The 23,250-nt window shown below is 42.3% G+C and overlaps 1 long non-coding RNA gene across 1 annotated transcript; it reads right to left on the bottom strand.

Moving 5' to 3' along the window:
* Positions 1-1,995: 1,995 nt before the first annotated feature.
* Positions 1,996-19,861, bottom strand: LOC117519565. Its single transcript, XR_004563348.1, has 3 exons — positions 19,850-19,861; positions 15,285-15,289; positions 1,996-2,122 (listed from the first exon to the last, which is right to left on the bottom strand). It is a non-coding gene; the product is annotated as an uncharacterized LOC117519565 (long non-coding RNA).
* Positions 19,862-23,250: the final 3,389 nt, after the last annotated feature.

Raw genomic sequence — 23,250 nt, 5'->3', positions numbered from 1 at the left:
ACAAAAAAGTATCTTAGATGAGTACTGATCTCCAGTGACAAGAGGTTTCTTTAATCTCAGACAATAAATTCATTGAAGAAAAAAAGTCTCAACATTTTTTTAAGTTAACAGAATCTCATAGAAGTGACAATTTTCTCAGTGAGCACATTTCCTTTTTTAGCATTTTGGCAATAACAAAATTATAACAGGGGGAAGGAAGTCTGACGGCTGATGACTCTGGCGGTAGAAATGACTGTCAATCAAACCAACACTAATGTTGCATTCGCATTAGCTGCTAATTTGACCTGAATATGATTATGTTGACTGCACAAATCAGATTTGAGACACTTGCTTATTTAGTACAACATCTGATTTATATCTAATCTCTGGTGATGTGACTGTGAGGGCAGTCAAAATGAAAGGCATCAGGGGCGTTACGTATACCATGCACGCCCTGCACACCATGATATAAATGTACAATTAAACTAGCACTCAGAGAGTGCAAACCTCCGCCAAGGCCATGGGGTCACTGACACCATAACATCTACACTCCGTGGAATCATTGAACCTAAAAAAGTCTAACAATGATGTTTGCTCAGTAGTAAAAAAAAGTTTCATCTGCTGTGACTGGATAGCATGTATCCTTAGCGCTTGGCATCACAGTTTATTGCAACTTGCACCTTTCCCAGAAGCTACTGTCATCTGAGCACTGATATTGATATTGCATGTGCTTATAGACAAAAAATTAAAAAAAAATTAAAATTCAATTTATTATTCAACTAAACTGCAAATATATGAATTTTTTAACACTTCTCTAAACAAGGCCATAGGATCACCGACCCTAAAGAGATTCCCTCCTTGGCACAGTGATCTATTTGTTTTTGTCTCTTTCTCTAAAATTGTATATAATAATCATTAGATTATTAATATATAAACAAAAATAAATGTAAGAAATATTACAATTTGAAAACAAATGCACCCGAATGTGATGACAGCTGCAACTGCTTAATGCTAACTTTTAACATTGAAAATGTCATAGACATGCTAACGCGTTAGCATTGGGATCCGGATCGTGATCCAGATCACCACTAAAATTTAATCACTTGTTCCTCTTGTCATTTCCAACCACTCCACAAATTTCATCAAAATCCGTTCAAAACTTTTTGAGTTATCCTGCTGACAGACAGACAAACAAACAAACAAACGTGACCGAAAACATAACCTCCTTGGCGGAGGTAATAAGCATTTCTCAGTAATGGTATTCTTGACTTTATTATATGACATCTGTGTGACTTCTTTTTGAATTCATACTGATCATACCAATTAATCAGAAATATATTGCAGATCAATCTATGTTTCAGATTATCCACCTCAGCTTGTTGGCTGTTGAGATACATAAAAGAAGTGTTTTTTTTTTTTTTTGGACATTACTTAAATTGGCTTGTCACCAAACTACACAAAAATCAAATCAGCTATCAGATATCTATCACATATCTATCCAATTATTATCCCCATCATGTTTGAGCTGTTTTTGATTTAACTTATCAAAAGACACACAGACAACAAAATTGCAAACAAAACTGGTCATTTCTGAAAGTGGTGACATGCCAGGTTTTTTTTTTTTTTATGATAAATGAATTAATTAATTTGTATGTTACTCCTGAGCAACTTACATGTGTGGTCCTTGATTTCATTTTATTATATACTGCATTATGTCAGTATAGTGTGAACAGATGAATAAGGCAAAGTTGCAAAGATGTGCAAGAACTGTCCAGATAATTACATTGCATGTGACATAAAACAGTAAGGGCCCCTTCACACATAGTGCAAATTTGTTCGATTTGTGCATAAAGTGTGCATGAAGCAGGAATCGTGTGCAAAACATGTAAAATCGCAGCTGCCTTGTACACTTACTTGCGCACACCAGCGGGTGAAAGACAAAGTGTGCGTGGTGCGAGCCCATTGAACCCTCTTCCAGTAGGTGTAGGCCAAATTCCAGGTGACACGCGCAGAGGTTGCACTCTGCATTGTGTTGTTATGACTCCGCCCATTCACTCCTCTCAGGACACGAACTCACGATCCTCTGCATGGGAGTCAGACTCTCTAACCAGAAGGCTAAAACCCAGGGCTCTGGCCTTGTGACCTTTTGAGTTGTTGGGAGTGAGGTTTACTAACTACATATGCACAGCGACACCTGCTGGCCTCTGTTACACATGCATGAACATCTAGCACCGCTCACATGGCACTTAGGAAAATGTGTGGCCATTCATACTATTAACATGACAACAGTTAGCAGACAATCACCGTCGTGCTGGCAGTGAAATTTGTCTAAGCGGCCCGCGAGTATGGCTTTGCAAACACACACACTGACACGTTGGTGTGTGCGCTGAACTGACAGGAGGCGTGGCCACTGACAGAAGCAGCTGTGGAGAGCTGTGGATCTGGACGTCCCAGCTGAACAACATGTACTGTTTTTGGACAGATATGAATTAACAACTGCCCATTGTGACGCGCGTTTGTCTGCTCGTTGTCCTTACGTGGACATAAACAAAAACATATATCGCTTGGCGATGGCTGCAGCCCATTGACAGGCTGCTCCCAGGTTGAAATGGACCGTCAGATCAGAACACGCAGTGGGTGATCTGACTATCACACCACCCATGTGAGCTCTGTTCCACATGATGCGGTGTCAGTCCTGCGGTGCGGCATCCACAAGACACGTGCGCACAGCCAGTTGGAGATGCGCCAGCAGAGGTGGACATGAATGAGAGGAGCGAACTGCTTCATCATTCATGTCATTTCATGACTGTATGTCTGTGACCATGGGTCATCTGCAGAGGAACAGATGGATCATATTTGTATTGCTCGCTTGATAAGAGGGATTCAATATAATTTGGTGTTTTTTTATGGTGTGTGGTTTGATTTTTATTAATTTTAAATACGTCCATGTCCTTCCTGATATGAGGCAGTTTCCCACAGCAATCACAGGACAGTGATCGTAGCTCAGTGGTAAAGTTTCTGACTGGCAATCAGAGCTTTTGGCGTGGGTTTGATTCCCATTGGTGGCATGTAATTTTTATTTTTTTACTTTCACAGCAGCTGCACAATGTGTAACCACATCACACAGCTGCTGTGAAAAGCAGCTGTGTTCCCAGGTGCAAAAAAACGTTGCAGCATGTATTCTTAAAATGTTTGATTTATTTTTTTCTTCACACCAGCTGCACAATATGTAAACACATCGTGCAGCTGCTGGCACTGTGTTCTCGCATGCACGAACCGTCGCACCGGCATTGTGCATGCCTGCCAGTCGGTGTGATGTTTCGTGGTGCGCTCATATGAGCTGCTCCGACAGGTGTCACCCTTCTTCTTCTTTGTCTTTCAGCTGTTCCCGTTAGGGGTCGCCACAGCAGATCAATCGTTTCCATCTCACCCTGTCCTCTGTATCTTCCTCTGTCACATCAACCACCTGCATGTCCTCCCTCAACACATCCATAAACCTCTTCTTTGGCCTCCCTCTTCTCCTCCTGCCTGGTGGCTCCATCCTCAGCATCCTTCTCCCTATATACCCTGGGTCCCTCCTCTGCACATGTCCAAACCATCTCAATCTCGCCTCTCTGTCTCCAAACCGTCCCACCTGAGCTGTCCCTCTGATATGTTCATTCCTAATCTTGTCTATTCTTGTCACTTCCAGAGAGAATCTCAACATCTTCAGCTCTGCCACCTCCAGCTCTGCCTCCTATCTTTTTGTTAGTGCCACCATCCCCCTGAGTTGTACATATTCCATGGGTTAAAGCAATAAATTTTCATCCAATTTAATTTTTTTCCTGGCAAAAATCAATGCCAGTAATTCCCTAAAATATGTCGTAGTGGGGGCACAAGTCAAAAGAGCAAATCAAATTTTTGCCCTTTAGGGTTTTAGCAGGGAAAAATTAAGATAAAGCAAAATAAAACAAAGAACCAACGAAGCAGCAGATCGAAGCATTGGTTCAAAGCAAAGCCACACTCTGCTCTACTTGGGGAAGGTCTGCCAATGTTCCCATGAAGACAGGGAGGAGAAGGACCGTGGCTCATGGCAAGCAGTAAACAGAGCGGAGAGGAGTGAAAATTCACACAGTCCTTTTGACATTGCTGCGACTTTGATTAGCGCAGAATGGGATGTTGCTTTGACAGTGAGAGTATCATATTTTGGCCCCAAACACGCATGACACCACGTCCACGCGCTTAGGCAGTATTATTAGACAGCATTACTTAAATTTTCATTGTTACGCAGATGATACTCAGCTTTATCTATCCATGAAGCCAGAGGACACACACCAATTAGCTAAACTGCAGGATTGTCTTACAGACATAAAGACATGGATGACCTCTAATTTCCTGCTTTTAAACTCAGATAAAACTGAAGTTATTGTGCTTGGCCCCACAAATCTTAGAAACATGGTGTCTAACCAGATCCTTACTCTGGATGGCATTACCCTGACCTCTTGTAATACTGTGAGAAATCTTGGAGTCATTTTTGATCAGGATATGTCCTTCAATGCGTATATTAAGCAAATATGTAGGACTGCTTTTTTGCATTTGCGCAATATCTCTAAAATTAGAAAGGTCTTGTCTCAGAGTGATGCTGAAAAACTAATTCATGCATTTATTTCCTCTAGGCTGGACTATTGTAATTCATTATTATCAGGTTGTCCTAAAAGTTCCCTGAAAAGCCTTCAGTTAATTCAAAATGCTGCAGCTAGAGTACTGACAGGGACTAGAAGGAGAGAGCATATGTCACCCATATTGGCCTCTCTTCATTGGCTTCCTGTTAATTCTAGAATAGAATTTAAAATTCTTCTTCTTACTTATAAGGTTTTGAATAATCAGGTCCCATCTTATCTTAGGGACCTCATAGTACCATATCACCCCAATAGAGCGCTTCGCTCTCAGACTGCAGGCTTACTTGTAGTTCCTAGGGTTTGTAAGAGTAGAATGGGAGGCAGAGCCTTCAGCTTTCAGGCTCCTCTCCTGTGGAACCAGCTCCCAATTCAGATCAGGGAGACAGACACCCTCTCTACTTTTAAGATTAGGCTTAAAACTTTCCTTTTTGCTAAAGCTTATAGTTAGGGCTGGATCAGGTGACCCTGAACCATCCCTTAGTTATGTTGCTATAGACTTAGACTGCTGGGGGGTTCCCATGATGCACTGAGTGTTTCTTTCTCTTTTTGCTCTGTATGCACCACTCTGCATTTAATCATTAGTGATTGATCTCTGCTACCCTCCACAGCATGTCTTTTTCCTGGTTCTCTCCCTCAGCCCCAACCAGTCCCAACAGAAGACTGCCCCTCCCTGAGCCTGGTTATGCTTGAGGTTTCTTCCTGTTAAAAGGGAGTTTTTCCTTCCCACTGTCGCCAAGTGCTTGCTCACAGGGGGTCATTTTGACCGTTGGAGTTTTTCCGTAATTATTGTATGGCTTTGCCTTGCAATATAAAGCGCCTTGGGGCAACTGTTTGTTGTGATTTGGCGCTATATAAATAAAATTGATTTGATTTGATTTGATATGTGTGGTTAAATTTTCCAAATGATGGAAATCGGTCATGGTGATGGAGAACTTTAACCAATAACATATTCGCACTGTGTGTGAAGGGACCCTAAATAAATACATCATCCTGATTCAGTTCATGTTCAGCAATAATGTGAATGTAATAATGTAACCTTAAAATAAACTTAACAAAAAACATCCCCTGCTGCTGAAAAAAATCCCAAGCAAACAAAAATGTTACTTTCCACATGTCACTGTTTTTGTTTTGAAAAGTTTCTAACCACATTCACTTTTTCATGCATACATACACAAGTCTTCAATCACTTATCTGAAACTGGGTCGCCGGGGCAACAGCTACATCAGAGGACCTCAAACTTCCCTTTCCTGGGCCATATTAACCACCTCTGACTGGGGGATCCCAAGGCATTCCCAGGACATTGTGGAGATATAATCACTCCACCTAGTCCTGGGTCTTCTCCGGGGTCTCCACCCAGATGGATGTTTCTGGAAGACCTCCCTAGGGAGGCACCCAGGGGGCATCCTCACCAGATGCCCGAACCACCTCAGCTGGCTCCTTTCAACACAAAGGAGCAGCAACTCTTCTCCAAGCTTCTCACGAATGAGCGAGCTTCTCACCTTATTTCTAAGGGAGACACCAGCCACCCTCCCGAGGAAGCGTATTTCAGCCACTTGTACCCATGATTTAGTTATTTCAGTCATGACCCAACCCTCATGACTATAAGTGAGAGTAGGAGGGAAGATTGGCTAGTAGAGCAAGAGTTTTGCTTTTTGCCTCAACTCCGTTTTTATCACAACAGTATGGTAAAGCAAATGCAATACCGTCCCTGCTGCGGCCAATCTCACGCCCCATTGTCCCCTGACTTGTGAACAACACCCCGAGGTACTTGAACTCCTTCATTTGGGGCAAGACCTTTCCATACCTGGAGTAGGCAATGCACCTCTTTCCTGCTAAAAACCACGGTCTCAGATTTAGAGGTGCTGATCCTCATCCCAGCCATTTCACACTTGGCTGCGAACAGATCCAGTGAGTGTTGGAGGTCACAGGCCGATGAAGCCAACAGGACCATGTCATCTGCAAAAAGCAGTGATGAGACCTGGAGCCCACAAACTTGAAAACCGACTTCCCCCAACTACACCTTGATATCCTGTCCATGAATATCACAAACAGGATTGGTGACAACACGCAACCCTGGTGGAGGCCAAGCCCCACCAGAAAGTCTGACTTACACTGAAAAAAGAGAAAAGTTGAACCAACTTTAAAAAAAGCATTATAATTGGTAACACTTGAATAAAATAAGTTGTCTGAACTTAAGTTCAAACAACTTAATTTATTCAGGTTTTACCAATTGTAATGCTTTTTTTTATGTTGGTTCTTTTTTCACTGAATTGCCAAGAACCAGAACACAACTCTTGTTTTGTGAGTACAGAGATTGGATGGCCCTGAGAAGGGGCCCCATTGCACCATACTCCCGCAGCAACTCCCACAGTATCTCCCGGGGTACCCTATCATATGCCTTCTCCAAGTCTACAAAACACATGCAGACTGGATGGGCATACTTCCAGGCACCCTCAAGGATCCTTGTGAGAGCGAAGAACTGGTCGGTTGTTCCACAGCCAGGATGGAACCTGCATGGTTCCTCTTAAATATAAGGTGTGAATATCAATGAAACCCTCCTTTCCAGCACCCTGGAGTAGACTTTACCAGGGAGGCTGAGTAGTGTGATGCCCCTGTAATTGGCACACACGCTCTGGTCCCCCTTTTTTTTTTAAAATATGGGGACCACTACCCCAGTTTGCCACTCCGTAGGCACTGTCCCAGACCTCAACACAATGTCGAAGAGACACTTCATCCAAGACAGTCCCTCCACACCAAGAGCCTTCAGCATTTCTGGGCAGATCTCATCAACCCCCGAGAGCTTTGCCACTGTGGAGTTGTTTGACTACCTCAGTGATAATCCTCCATCAGCTTCCAGCACTGCCTCTACTACAGAGGGCGCTCCGGCCTCTATGCTGACTATAACTACCACCCCAGAATGGCCATCATAGATTTTTGTATAAGTCCTGATATACTGAAGCTGGGTTGTAAGTGTCATTTATACCCCTTATGTCATGGGTGCCCAAGTTCGGGCCTCGAGATCTACCTTCCTGACGCTCTTCATTGTCTCCCTGCTCCAACACACCTGAATCCAATGAAAGGCTCATTAAAAGCCTGCTAACGAGTCTTTCATTGGATTCAGGTGAGTTGGAACAGGGAGACAACAAAGAGTGTCAGGAAGGTAGATTTCGAGGACCAAACTTTGGCACCCCTGCCTTACGTTGTACTTATTAGGTCAAAACTGACTACGGCTTATGGACTATGGAGCAAACAAAGGCACATTAAAGCATATACTGTAACCATTGTGTTACAAGTTTTATGTAATTATTAATTATCAACCTTGGAAAAGGTCAGATAAATTGGCTTTCTTTGCTATTAATAAATATAACAGAAGCATGAGGTAGTTGGGCAGAGCTGAGGATATGTGCAAGAGTGAGTTAACATATGCTCCACTGCTGAATATTCATTTCAGTGACAGAAATGTGTGCTGCCTTGACAGTGTCTCAGTGATTCAGTAACAAGTTGTTTTTCTTCTCTGTCCTAGCGGTATTGTAATCTCGCATAGTGGTTTTTATTGCTAGAATATTTTCTTGCACAGTGCAGCATGAGCACTATACAGTGCATAATGTATCTCATTCCATTCCCTTCACACTCATCCTTCACAAAATCCAAAATGTGTCCATTCGGAGGGTCTTCTCATGCAGGAGATATTCACTTATAAACTCTGGCACAGACTGATGCTTTCATTTTATTTCATTCCACATGTCAGTGTGCGTGATTATAGAGTACGTACTGTGACTCATGGCTCCAATCTAGTCTGTGCAGAGTAGGAAATCAATGTATTCTCAGTGACGATGCCAGGTGTAAATGTCAGTATAGTCACTGTGAAAGTGGACTTTGCATATTGCAGTAGAACACCACACAGGAAATTAATATGTTGTAGTCTCCAGTAATCCAGGATATAGAATTATTCCATTCACTGACATTCATGCAAAAGCGAAATTCATTTTGGTCACTGTGTGAGTGAATGAAAATATTCGTGACAACATTCCACTTGAGTGCTTTTCTATTTTCTTTAAACAGTCAAAGTTAGATTAAAAATACACTTTTAGCAGGTTTTTATCTTTTGTCCACAGTTGGCTTGCATAGGTGTCAAACATACATTTTTGTAAGAAATAACTTTGCCATATTTATATTACAAAGTCCTTCTCTTTGCAATGCACAGTAAGTCACTTGCATTGGAAGGAAATGTCTTCTGTGACATTTTGGCCATGTGACACATTTATGTGGCTCGCAGGTGCCTCAGCATGAAGGACCTCAGTGGCTGGAAAAGGCCTGTATTTATATTTTAATGCCCCCTATCCCCACTTTATTCCATCTAAATGGAAGGAACAATGTTTGAGGCCAGATCCCGGGAAGAGACCTTTCCTATCCAAAGAGGATCTTAAACCACCACCTGTCGTGAGCAACGAAAGTAATTAGGAATGGCTGTGAAATTTTTGCTGCACAGAGGAGGATCTACTACCCAGTGCTTGGACAGAGCACGAAAATGTAGATTCACTTCACATCTTCCAGAGGTGGGACTGCACACCAGAACGTCCCGTCCCACTGGAAAAAGAGAAAGGAGGACCTTGTCATTATCATCAAATGGGTCCTGGTGATTCCTCTTCTGGTGTCCTAGTGTTTTTTGGCATGCTGTTGTTATGACTGTCTAGAGTTCAGGAGCTGGGATAGAGTAATTTGTTGGGAGTTCTTTAATCAGATGTTGTTGAAACCCTGCTGTCCAGACTTCCTCTTAGGGCAGATCATCAAGCAGATCAGATGATGATCCATCCAAGACTCATCTGATGATAAGAATAAGAATGAACTTCATTAATCCCGAAGGAAATTGTTTAAATGTATGAGCCAATGTATAATGAGACAGTCAGACAGTCAATGAGACAATGTCTAAATTGTTTTAATGTATTCAAGCAGGTGACAATGTTTCAATGGAGGGTGTTGGCAGGAGACTTTTGCTTGAAGATGGCATTGGTTTAGATTAGATTATGTTCAGCGCACTTCGTGAGAAGCAGGATGACACTGACATTACACGTGCCTACTCAGTTTCTCTGATTGTTCTGTTCCACAGCTGGTGGTCCTTTCTGACCCGGGTGTTGATGTTGCCAAGGAGGATGATCTAGGCCAGGGGTGGGCACCTTGTTCCAGAAGGTCAAGAGGGTTCAGGTTTTCTTTGCAGCCACTGACTCCACCAGGTGATTTCACTGATTAATATCACTTTAAGCAGATAGAATCAGTTAACCTGCACCCTCTTGGCCCTTTCGGGAACAAGTTGCCCACCCCGATCTAGACAGATGCTAGTATCACAAATAGAATGGTGGCCAGCTTGGCATAGAAGGTTTAATTCTCTTCATGGCTGAAGTTGAGTGTTGTGACGTAAGCACTGATGATGGTGTTCAGTCACAAATTTGCGCTGGAGTGTCATCAGTCATTCACTGACAGCTACTGGTGGTTCAGGCAGCTTTCGAAGGAGAGAGTTCTTGATGGCAAAATCAATTCCATGGATTTGTTATTTTTCCTCAGGAAGTCCTTTTCCAGGAGCAACATGCAAATTCTACACTGAAAGCCCACAGATGGGAATTGAACCCATGACCTTCTTGCTGTGAGGCAACAGTACTAACCACTAAGCCACCATGCTTCAATATCAATTTATTTTCATTTATACAGTACCAAATCACAACAAAGATGCCTCAAGGCGCTTCACACAAGTAAGGACTAACCTTACCAACCCCTAGAGCAAGCACACAGGTGACAGCGGTAAGGAAAAACTCCCTCTGATGATCTGAGGAAGAAACCTCAAGCAGATCAGACTCAAAGGGGCGACCCTCTGCTTGGGCCATGCTACTGACACAATTTACAAAACGAATATAGAGGAAATTTTGGGCATCCATGCTGGTGCACAGGACGGGGAGGTGAAGCAGACAGTGGTTAGGGCACCTTTTCTAGTCTCATCCCTGTTCATGGTAAGTAGAACAGATCCGCAATGGGGCTGATCATTCACACATGCAGCTGACAAAAAAGCCCCCTGCTTCTTCCAAAGGTGTGATTATTATCACACATCTGCCACTTCTGTGCTGGGTCAAAGCTAAAGGCCCCCTGACACTTGCACAACTTTGATGCACGCACTTGCATGCTCTGTGTTGTGCAGGAGAGTAAACCCATCATTAACGGGTGTAGACTGAATGTGAGAGGGGCGCCGGCACGTGCAATTGCGCACAGAGAATTGTGAAATGTTCAAAAAAATATTTCAAGCATAAATGTTGTTCAGCAAACGTGAAGTGGTAGTGAACATAATGCGATCTACTCGCCAACACTACATGCAGCTTGTCAAGTCAAGTGAAGAAGTGAACAGTGTGAGTCGTTGCATCAGCACACTGCATCAGAGCACAGCTCATCTGAACGATTATAATGAGATGTGAAATCTATCACAAACATACTTTTACAAATGCACACAAGAAGGAAATAACATGCAACAGTTTTACCAAGCCATTACAATATAAACATGACAATTGCCTTTTTAATCAAAATCAGAATCAGAATTCTTTATTTGTCATTGTTCCTCAAGGGCTCAATGAAATTCAAAAGCAGCTCTGAGAAAAAACTGTGCAACAAATAATGTATAATGCATATAAAAGTTATAAAAAGACATAAAAAATGTGAAGTTATAAAAAGACTATTACAGTGGGGTTGAGGCGTTCAGGGCAACAACAGCTCTTGGAAAGAAGCTGTTTTTCAATCTGTTTGTTTTACTCCTTATTGCTCTAAAATGCCTCCCAGAAGGTCAGAGTTCAAATAGATAGTGTGAGGAGTCCCTGACAATGCTGCGGGCTCTCCTGAGACAACGATGGGAGAGTGCAGCCAATCAGTCTCTGGGCGGTGTTAATGACCCGCTGAAGCTGCTTCCTCTCTACTGCAGTGCAGCTGAAGAACCACAGCGAGATGCCGCAGCTCAGCACAGACTCCACAGAACAGCAATAGAAGGACAGCAGAAGCTCAGATCTCAAATTATTCTTCCTGAGAGTCCTCAGGAAGTAGAGTCTCTGCTGCGCCTTCTTCAGGATCGCTGTGGAGTTAATAGTCCACATCAGATCCTCGCTGATGTAGGTGCCCAGGAACCTGAAGTCTTGCACCATCTCCACCCTATCCCCATTGATGGTGATGGGCTGAATGTCTGGTTTACACTTCCTAAAGTCAACGATAAGCTCCTTTGACTTGGAGGTGTTCAGGGTAAGATTATTATCTGTACACCAGACAGACAGATGCTCCACCTCCACCCTGTAGGCAGTCTCATCTCCTTCTGAGATGAGCCCCACCACCGTGGTGTCGTCCGCAAACTTAATGATGGTGTTGCTCGGGTGGGTGGGGATGCAGTCATGGGTGTAGAGGGTGTAGAGCAGGGGGCTCAGCACACAGCCCTGAGGAGAGCCGGTGCTGGTCCTCAGTGATGAGGACAGGTGGTGGCCTACTCTCACCCTCTGGGAGTGGTCCGTCAGGAAGTCCATAATCCAAAAACAGGTGCTGTCGGGGAGACCCAGGTCCCTCAGTTTGCTCACCAGCCTGCTCGGGATAATGGTGTTAAAGGCCGAGCTGAAGTCCAGGAAGAGCAGCCTAGCGTAGCTCCCCCGCTGCTCCACATGGGTCAGCATTATGTGCAGAGCGGTGGCAATGGCATCCTCTGTGGACCGGTTGGCTCTGTAGGCAAACTGGTGGGGGTCCCCTGTGTGGAGGGCAGACGTGAAATGATATGACTCCGTACCAGTTTCTCGAAGCACTTCATAATGATGGGGTGAGTGCTACTGGCCGGTAGTCATTGAAGCTGGTGATGTTGTTCTGTTTAGTCAAAGGAACAATGGTGGAGGACTTCAAACAGGGTGGGATGGAGCACTGGCTAAACAGCTCCAAATGCTAATTCCACCTTGTTCAGCACATGCGCATGAGAAAAGCAACAGCTGGAGTGCTCCTTTGTGTTTCTGAAAGTTATTAGAGGCATTTTCAACAGCTAACTCAGACAGAAAATGATTAATCCACTACAAAATAATTATTTTATATACGCAGCGTGCGGCATGCAGCATGCATCACACAACGTGTGGCAGCCAGCGGACCAAAGGACGGCGTCCAGCTGGGAACACAGCGGGTGGGATCGTCATGACAATGTACATGCATCAAGTTGTGCAAATATATATATATATATATATATATATATATATATATATATATATATATATATATATATATATATGAATGACTTCTTTTTGAGGTTTGAAATACAAGATTTTTCCGATGATTGTAAGAATATTTTGGAAAACCTTCCTGTTGACCAAAATACCAGGATTGCAATCGACCCATGGAGAGTTCAATCAATCTTTAAGAAGGTGTCTACAAAAAAAATCCACCGGTCCAGACGGCATCTCTGCAATGCTTATAAAAGCATGTGCAGAAGAATTGGCCCCTGCTTGGTGTCCTGTCTTCCAGCAGTCTGTAGACCTTCATACTGTACCAACCCTCTGGAAAAGATCCATTATTGTTCCAATTGCCAAAAAATCGTGCTCATCTGGAAACAATGACTATAGGCCAATAGCTTTAACATTTGTTGTAAGCAAGTGCTTCGAAAAGATTATGCTATCTTTCCTCAAGACGGATGTTAATCCTGTACTTGACCCATTCCAGTTTGCTTATAGGCAGGGTAGAGGCACTGATGATGCCATCAACAGCTTAACCCACCTTTCACTTAAGCACTTGGAAGATCCTACTGCATATGCATGGATTTTATTGGTTGATTTCAGTTCAGCCTTTAATACATTACAACCATACCTGTTGCTGTCTAAGTTAAAGGAAATTAATGTTAACCCATTTTTAATTAGATGGTATCATTCTTTTTTAACTAATAGATTACAAGTCAGAGTTAACCGAGCTCTTTCGGTACTCAAATCATCAAGCACAGGTGCACCACAAGGCTGTGTCAGTTCTACTGTTCTCTTCACTCTTTATACTAATAACTGTACAAATAGCTACTGTAATAACTTTGTTTTTAAATTTTCTGACACACCCATTTTGAGCCAACTGCACAAAGACTCAAGTCCAACAAAGTACTTCTCTGAAGTGAAACACTTTGTGCAGTGATGTGATGACAACCACTTGGTTTTAAATGTTAATAAAACCAAGGAAATGATTCTGGATCCAAGGACTGTTGGGGACCATACTCCTGTGGTCATACATGGTACTCCTATTGACCAGGTCAGCTCATACAAGTACTTGGGGCTGCACATAGACAATACTCTCAGCTGGACTGTACATGTGGACAGTTTGTGTTCTCGACTCCATCAGAGACTTTATTTCCTTCGTAGACTTCATTTGTATGGAGTCAATCAAAAAATAATGTTGTTTTACCAGGCAGAGCTAGAGAGCCTAGTCAGATATGGCATGACTGCCTGGTACGGCAACCTCTCTGTGCAACTTAAAACAAAACTTAACAGACAAATTGATAATGCAATGAAGATAATTGGAAAGAAACAATATGAGTCCCTCAGCTCACTCTATGAAGAGTCTGTCTTGAAAGCAGCTCAGATGATATTGATGGATTCAGCTCATGTCCTTCACACAGAGTACACTCTCCTTCCCTCTGGGAGAAGGAATAGAGTCCCTCGGAGCAGACTGAATAGACTCAAAAATTAATTCGTCCCCATGTCCATCAAATTGCTAAACAATAATGTCTAAAACTGGAATTGTGCAATACTTATGGTGTTTCTCCTGACTTCCTGTCATGTTAATTTGTTATGGATGTGGTTGTGTTTTTACTTGTATCTGTTTGCTTTCCTTTTGTAAAGGCACTTAGCATGAGTCCAAGACAAATTTCCCTGAGGGGACAATAAAGTGTATCGTATTGTATCGTATTGTATCGTATCGTATCGTATATCCTATGGTCTACACAGGTGTAGTCCATTTGTTGTTTGTAATTGAGGTGGTTCCATAGGCTATGTATATATATATATATATATATATATATAGAGAGAGAGAGAGAGAGAGAGAGAGAGAGAGAGAGAGAGAGAGAGAGAGAGAGAGAGAGAGAGAGAGAGAGAGAGAGCAAACCCTGTGTGAGGTCACCCATAGGTTTTCTATGGAGACCCACAAAAGCTGTTTGGAAGCCTAACAATAGCTGCTCTGGGTGTTGGCGTGTTGGCAGTGCTTACTCTGCCTATGTCACAACCCCCCCCCCCCCCCCCCCCACCATTTTGACTTATCAAACTGCTAAGCTAACAGGCTAACCTTTGTTTGGGTGTTTATTAAATCATATTTTGGGGGACAGAGATGGTTATCATAATGGTTTGACTTGAAGTGGGCATTAAAAATTATGCCACCCTTATTTAATCAGTAATCATCGATTAACTGGGCCTAATGGATCAAACTACCAGTAGCTGCTAAAAGTGCTAATGCCATTAACCATACATTAAATTAGGGAAAACTTTCACTTGATACAAATACTGCAGCACAAGGTGTCTTTGATAATCTGTCAGAAGAATTTACCACACAATAAGTCATGTTTCTACAGATATTTGTAAAATGCTCAAATGACGGGCATTTTACGGCACAATAGTTAGCCGCCAGAGATGCTACCAGAGCTTTGATCTCTGCTCAGCGGCAACACACGAGCTGTCATTTAAAATGGCCGTACCCCTAATTATGCATAATTTTATGGCTTAAAATGTCTTAAACTAAGACATGCTCACTTCTGGTGCCAGACTTTTTTCTTCTTCTAATTATACCTTATTTTGGACCATCGAAGCTTTCCGTGTGGTGTAGACAAACAAAAGAAGACAAGATGGTGACAAGACTACACTCACAAACACACCCAGAACAGATTGATGGTTTCATTCCAGTTTACTTTCCACTCTAACAGAACCAGAGTGAGTACAAAACAACACAAATCAAGTATACCACGGTCATCAAAACCTGACAACAATTAAACAAGACACAAGACAGGTACAAGGGTCAGACTGTGACAAGGTCACCTTTATCAAAGATTAATTATTGAAGTTGTGGTCAATGTGGTCTAAGGTCAAGATTTTGATTTTCAGTCCACTTTCTTCCAAACCAGGCATACATATGTCAGTGTGCTTTTAATTATTCTAAAAGGTGAATTAGCCTTGATACAGACTGGTGTTCTGTCTCGGGTGTACCTTCCCTCATGCCCTGGAGTTGCTGGGATAGATCCAGTCTCCCCATGATCCTTGATTGGAGAAAGTGGGTATAGAAAATGAATGAATGTTAAAAGGTGAATTATTGATGTCAAAGTCTCCTCCCAGGTCCTTTTGCTGCTTTCTACCGAATGTGATGCGTCACTGAAGGTTGACTCCAAAATCACCCTTAAAATATTAATTAAGGAAAGGTGAACGAATTTTATTTTCAGATTGATTTTGGCTAAATGTGGCACACAGGTGGACCCCATCATTGCACTGGGAAGGTCAGCCAGAATTGAATTGTTTGGCTAAAGGTCAATGTCATTGGTGTGAAAGGTCAAAATTACCATTTTTCAGTCCACCTTCCACCAAACTGTGCACACATATGGGATAGGTTCCTGATTTTCACTAAATGTGGTACACATATAAATGTAGATGCGGGAATTGTCCAGGCAAGGTCTAATTTGACATAAAACATTGGGTTCATGGTTACATCTGGGTGTTCACTGACTCCTGATATGTTCTTTTGTTGATTACTACCAAACATGGTCAACCTTGCCCTTAAAGAATTCATTTTGGCAAAGATGAAGGTCAAGGAATTTGATTTTCAACCTGATTTCCATCTCCACTTTTTGTGATTTGGGGTTGTACGGCAGAAGCAAAGTAAAACAAACCTGTTAGACAGAAGTGATTACTGTAACAATCTTCCCTTTCAGTGCTTAGAAATGTGTTGTTGTGTGAAAAAGTTTTGTGCATGTGAGACTTTATTAAATCAATCTGAGTGAGTGCTTGTGCCGACTGTGAGTGGTTGCAGTGGTCTGTTGAAGTGGAAAGCTTTCAGCCTGGTCACTAAGTGAGGTCGCAACCCACCTCTGCTCACCACACTATCACCATCTCCACATCACTCTCACTCTCTCCTCTCATCTTTCTCTAACTTCTTACCATCTTACTCCTTTCTCTCAGTGACCTCTTTTGCCCAGCACCTCTCTGCTGTTGTTTCATATTGTCTATCAATCCGTTACTTTGTTTTCTCTTTATCTCAAACCTCCTCTCCCCATCGCTCTTGTCCTTTCCATTTCTTCAGCCTTCACTCTCTTAAAGCCATTTTCTACCCTCTCATTCTGCTTCCCCTCGAGCATCTCTATCACATCTCATCACAACTATTTTCTCATGTCCTGCTTTCTGTTTGTTTTTTTTCCCACTATTTTCTCGGCTCACTTTTATTTCTTCTCATCCCACATGCTTCTCTGCAGCTGAAAACACACTGGGACTGTTTGAATACTTGAAGGCAATTCAGAAAACTGGATATGCATGTTTTTTACCTCCCTCATCTGGTGGGGATGCATTTGCAATAAATAATTAGTAGAGTTCACAATCCCCAGTCCTCCCTTTCCCATCTCATTTGGACATTATTGCTGCAGTTGAGAAACTATGTGAGAATTTGTAGTGTCTAGGTTTGTGACTATGTTTTTGACTCTCACTGCCATCCCAGATCCCAATTTGAGAGAGAGAGAGAGAGAGAGAGAGAGAGAGAGAGAGAGAGAGAGAGAGAGAGAGAGAGAGAGATGTTTTGGGTCAAGGTTGAGCACCACAAAAGCAGAAACTTGATAGGGCTAATATTTTTGGAGAAATTAGGGATATTAGGTAACAACGGTGAACAATGGACATTGATATCATTAATCAGTCCCTGGTAACCAGAGAAGCTCTGAGCAACGGAAATATATCAACCTTACAAGTTGTAAAACATGGCATCAACTAAAATGTGGCAATTAATAAATACAATTATTCACAAAATCTTCTAATTTTAATTTCCTGCACTTTCAGTTTAAATCATTATAGAAATGTTGCATAAGTTATTGCCACCCTTGAAAAAATGTCACATACCTATTTTATAAACACTACCCAATCTAGAGCCCAAGGATCACCACGGGCCACACACTAGTACAGGGGTAGGCAACCTGTTCCAGAAAGAGCCATGAGGGTGCAGGTTTTCTTTGCAGCCACTGACTCCACCAGGTGATTTCACTGATTAACTGATTCCATCTGCTCAGTGATATTAATCAGTAAAATCACCTGGTGGAGTCAGTGGCTGCAAAGAAAACCTGCACCCTCATGGCTCTTTCTGGAACAGGTTGCCTACCCCTGCACTAGTATATATATATATATATATATATATATATATATATATATATATACACACACAAGATCTCTTAGAAAAGTATCCGACCTTTTTATTTTTTGCAAAAACCTGATGGATTTGAATCACGTGTGCTTGCATGAGCCTACCTTGAACCTTCATGCGCATGCGTGATTTTTTTCATGCCTGTCGGTTGCATCATTTGCTTGTAAGCAGCCTTTGTGTGAAGATGGGTAGAGTCTCTCGTCGTTTTTTCTTTGCAAGGAAATGGTGGAACAACTGGAGCAGCATGACTGCATCAAATTTTGTCAGAAACTGGGCGACAGCCAGGTGGAAACCATTCAGATTATTCAGACGGCTTTCGGTGACGATCCTCTGGGCATCAAACAGATTAAGGAGCGGTACAACCAGTTTAAAGACGTCTGCACAACGGTGGAGAGCGCGCCGCGCTCTGGTCAGCCATCAACACACTGAAATGACCAGATCATTTCCATGGGAACACTGTGGTGATGTGGGACCATTGTGTGACTATCCGAGAAATTGCGGAAGAGGTGGACATCAGCACTTTTTCGGTACATTCCACTGTGACAGAAGATTTTGCCATGAAAAGAGTTGCAGCAAAATTCATCGGCACGAAGCTGATGGCGGAACAAAAGTGCCTCCATGTTGAAGCCTCACAGGACATGTTGTAACATGCCCAGCTCTTGCACCATTCAGAAGATTCAGACGACTTTCGGTAGCTTTTCAGTCGTGTGACTATCCGAGAAATTGTGGACAAGCTGGGCATGCACGAGGACATGCACGCGTGTGTGTGCATGTGTGCACACATGGAACCAAGCTGCACTTTAAACGTAATGCAACACAAATGGGATGAATTAATCCATGTCATGTGACATACAAAGCACCAATCAAATGACAAGTATCCACTCAGCCGTTATTTATATATATATATATATATATATATATATATATATATAAATAGGGATGTTAAACTGTTCAGTTGTGGTGGTGCAGTGGAGAAAGTATTGAATCAAACAATGTAATAAACTCTATTATATATGTTATATGGTAGGTATCAGGTATCTATGTTTTATTCACAATAAAATGCATTTTGATGTATTTATGTAATATATTTCTGATGTTGGTGGATTTCCAACACAAAAACAATGGCTGATGGCAGAATGTCTGGAAAGCAGTGTGCTTCATCAGTAATAAGTGCAGTGCCCTGCAGTAGAAGGCTGATGAAGTGAAAACAGGAATGAATTGTGGAGTGTAATAAGGGCACAAAGGATATGCATTTAATTCAATTTCTCTTTCAGAGGAATCATGACTTACAGTGAAAAAGACATCAAACATCATGGCCACGTTAAGAAAAAGCAAATGCAAATGCAAAAAAAAAAATATACAAGAAATTTTATGAAAGGAAATGACACTGTTGTATAGTGTAATACATCTGGATCTGTTATGCAGACATATAAGCAAATCTCAGATCCAGAGACAGGTTACAAGGAATGTAAGAGCCAAGGCCATTAGTTACTGTAGGCATTGAGAATAATAATAAAAAATATCTAATTTTCTCCATGATTACATGCCCTATTAAATCATAGTCGCAATAAAGTCTAAGACATTATGTTAATAATAATAATAATAATCTGTTTACATTGCTGACAACTTGCTTGCCGCTGGCTACTCAGTGACTGCAGTTGTATAAAAGCTCAATTCCACAGTATGGGAGGCTCTGTTGTGTTTGTCAAACAGTTTCCGAAACTACAGTGCCTATAAAACAGATTCATTTCCTCATTCTTTCCATAAGTATGTTGTTTTATGACACCAAATCAAAATAAGAAAAATGATCTTATTAATACAATACTTTTGAAACATGGATGTGTAGCTGTGTGACTGGCGGGATGCATGGTAATGGTAGGACACAAATGCACAGCTCCGGCAGACAGCTCTGTTTGTTAGTGGTCTTTACTAAAGGAAAATGCAGAGGTCGGTACACGAGCAGGCAGTCCAACAAAAGCAGCAGTACAGAAATCATCAGGCAAAATGGCGTGGTCAAAACAACAGGCAGGAGGTCAGGTACACACTATGAGGCAGGCAGGAACAAGAACACAAAGGACTGGACCTAGCAGGTTTAATCTGACTGGTATGAAAGGACGGATGAATGCGGGGTGACCTGGGGAGACGAAGACGAACAGAAACGGGGTTAATAATTCTGGACACAGGAAATGGACCGACGAACCTGGGAGCCAGTTTACGAGACAGTCCCCTCAATTTCAGATGGCGGGTAGAAAGCCACACTTTTTGGCTGGGAACATAGGCAGGAGCAGGGGACCTTCTACGGTCTGCGGCAGACTTATAGGCCTGTGAGGTGCGAACTAAAACCCTCTTGGCCCGCTCCCAGGTCTGTCGGCAGCGGAGGATGAGACGAAGTGCAGAAGGAACTGAAGAGTCAAGATCTAGAGGAGGAAACAGAGAGGGTTGATGACCAAAAATGACATGAAAAGGTGAGTAACCAGTAGATGCTGAAGGCAAATGATTATGGGCTAGTTCAACCGAGGGCAGCTGGACGGACCAGGTGGCAGGCTGCTGGGAGGCTAAAATTCGGAGTCCCTTTTCCAAATCTTGGTTGACCCGCTCGGTTTGACCATTGGCTTGTGGATGGTAACCCGAGGTTAAACTAGCTGAAACCACAAGGAGACGGCAGAATACCCTCCAGAAGTGTGACACAAATTGAGGACCCCGATCCGACACGATATGCTGGGGAAAACCATGGATTCTAAAGATGCTCGTAAGCATCACCTCTGCTGTTTCCTTGGCTGAAGGTAACTTGGGCAGGGGAACAAAATGAGCCATTTTGGATAATCTATCAACTACGGACAAAATCACAGTGTTTCCTCTAGAGGGCGGAAGACCAGTTACAAAATCCATAATAATGTGTGACCATGGATGAGTAGGAACAGGCAACGGCATTAACAGTCCTGCAGGAGGGCGATTGGGCGTCTTATGCATAGCAGAGGTTTGACAAGCATTAACATATTCGGTTACATCATTCACCATTCCCAGCCACCAAAATATCTGCTGAAATACCGACTGAGTCTTTTTTATACCCGGATGGCAAGCAAAGCAGCTGTCATGTCCCCACTTGATTACCTCCCCCCTGAGTCCGGCAGGAACAAAAAGCCTATCAGCAGGACAGGCGGAAGGCACCGGAACCCCATCAGCTGCCGAACGGACTCTCGACTCGTTTTCCCATGTGAGAGCGGAAACAGGAATCAAATCAAATCAAATCAATTTTATTTATATAGCGCCAAATCACAACAAACAGTTGCCCCAAGGCGCTTTATATTGTAAGGCAAGGCCATACAATAATTACGGAAAAACCCCAACAGTCAAAACGACCCCCTGTGAGCAAGCACTTGGCAACAGTGGGAAGGAAAAACTCCCTTTTAACAGGAAGAAACCTCCAGCAGAACCAGGCTCAGGGAGGGGCAGTCTTCTGCAGGGACTGGTTGGGGCTGAGGGAGAGAACCAGGAAAAAGACATGCTGTGGAGGGGAGCAGAGATCAATCACTAATGATTAAATGCAGAGAGGTGCATACAGAGCAAAAAGAGAAAGAAACACTCAGTGCATCATGGGAACCCCCCAGCAGTCTAAGTCTATAGCAGCATAACTAAGGGATGGTTCAGGGTCACCTGATCCAGCCCTAACTATAAGCTTTAGCAAAAAGGAAAGTTTTAAGCCTAATCTTAAAAGTAGAGAGGGTGTCTGTCTCCCTGATTTGAATTGGGAGCTGGTTCCACAGGAGAGGAGCCTGAAAGCTGAAGGCTCTGCCTCCCATTCTACTCTTACAAACCCTAGGAACTACAAGTAAGCCTGCAGTCTGAGAGTGAAGCGCTCTATTGGGGTGATATGGTACTATGAGGTCCCTAAGATAAGATGGGACCTGATTATTCAAAACCTTATAAGTAAGAAGAAGAATTTTAAATTCTATTCTAGAATTAACAGGAAGCCAATCAAGAGAGGCCAATATGGGTGAGATATGCTCTCTCCTTCTAGTCCCTGTCAGTACTCTAGCTGCAGCATTTTGAATTAACTGAAGGCTTTTCTGGGAACTTTTAGGACAACCTGATAATAATGAATTACAATAGTCCAGCCTAGAGGAAATAAATGCATGAATTAGTTTTTCAGCATCACTCTGAGACAAGACCTTTCTAATTTTAGAGATATTGCGCAAATGCAAAAAAGCAGTCCTACATATTTGTTTAATATGCAGATTGAATGACATATCCTGATCAAAAATGACTCCAAGATGTCTCACAGTATTACTAGAGGTCAGGGTAATGCCATCCAGAGTAAGGATCTGGTTAGACACCATGTTTCTAAGATTTGTGGGGCCAAGTACAATAACTTCAGTTTTATCTGAGTTTAAAAGCAGGAAATTAGAGGTCATCCATGTCTTTATGTCTGTAAGACAATCCTGCAGTTTAGCTAATTGGTGTGTGTCCTCTGGCTTCATGCATAGATAAAGCTGGGTATCATCTGCGTAACAATGAAAATTAAAGCAATGCCGTCTAATAATACTGCCTAAGGGAAACATGTATAAAGTGAATAAAATTGGTCCTAGCACAGAACCTTGTGGAACTCCATAATTAACCTTAGTCTGTGAAGAAGATTCCCCATTTACATGAACAAATTGTAATCTATTAGATAAATATGATTCAAACCACCGCAGCGCAGTGCCTTTAATACCTATGGCATGCTCTAATCTCTGTAATAAAATTTTATGGTCGACAGTATCAAAAGCAGCACTGAGGTCTAACAGAACAAGCACAGAAATGAGTCCACTGTCTGAGGCCATAAGAAGATCATTTGTAACCTTCACTAATGCTGTTTCTGTACTATGATGAATTCTAAAACCTGACTGAAACTCTTCAAATAGACCATTCCTCTGCAGATGATCAGTTAGCTGTTTTACAACTACCCTTTCAAGAATTTTTGAGAGAAAAGGAAGGTTGGAGATTGGCCTATAATTAGCTAAGATAGCTGGGTCAAGTGATGGCTTTTTAAGTAATGGTTTAATTACTGCCACCTTAAAAGCCTGTGGTACATAGCCAACTAATAAAGATAGATTGATCATATTTAAGATCGAAGCATTAATTAATGGTAGGGCTTCCTTGAGCAGCCTGGTAGGAATGGGGTGTAATAGACATGTTGATGGTTTGGAGGAAGTATCTAATGAAAATAAATCAGACAGAGCAA

Source organism: Thalassophryne amazonica, chromosome 10, assembly GCF_902500255.1.
Source record: "Thalassophryne amazonica chromosome 10, fThaAma1.1, whole genome shotgun sequence".
NCBI lineage: Eukaryota > Metazoa > Chordata > Actinopteri > Batrachoidiformes > Batrachoididae > Thalassophryne > Thalassophryne amazonica.
The sequence above is the reverse complement of the archived record's forward strand: the minus strand, read 5'-3'. Positions and strand labels throughout refer to the sequence as shown.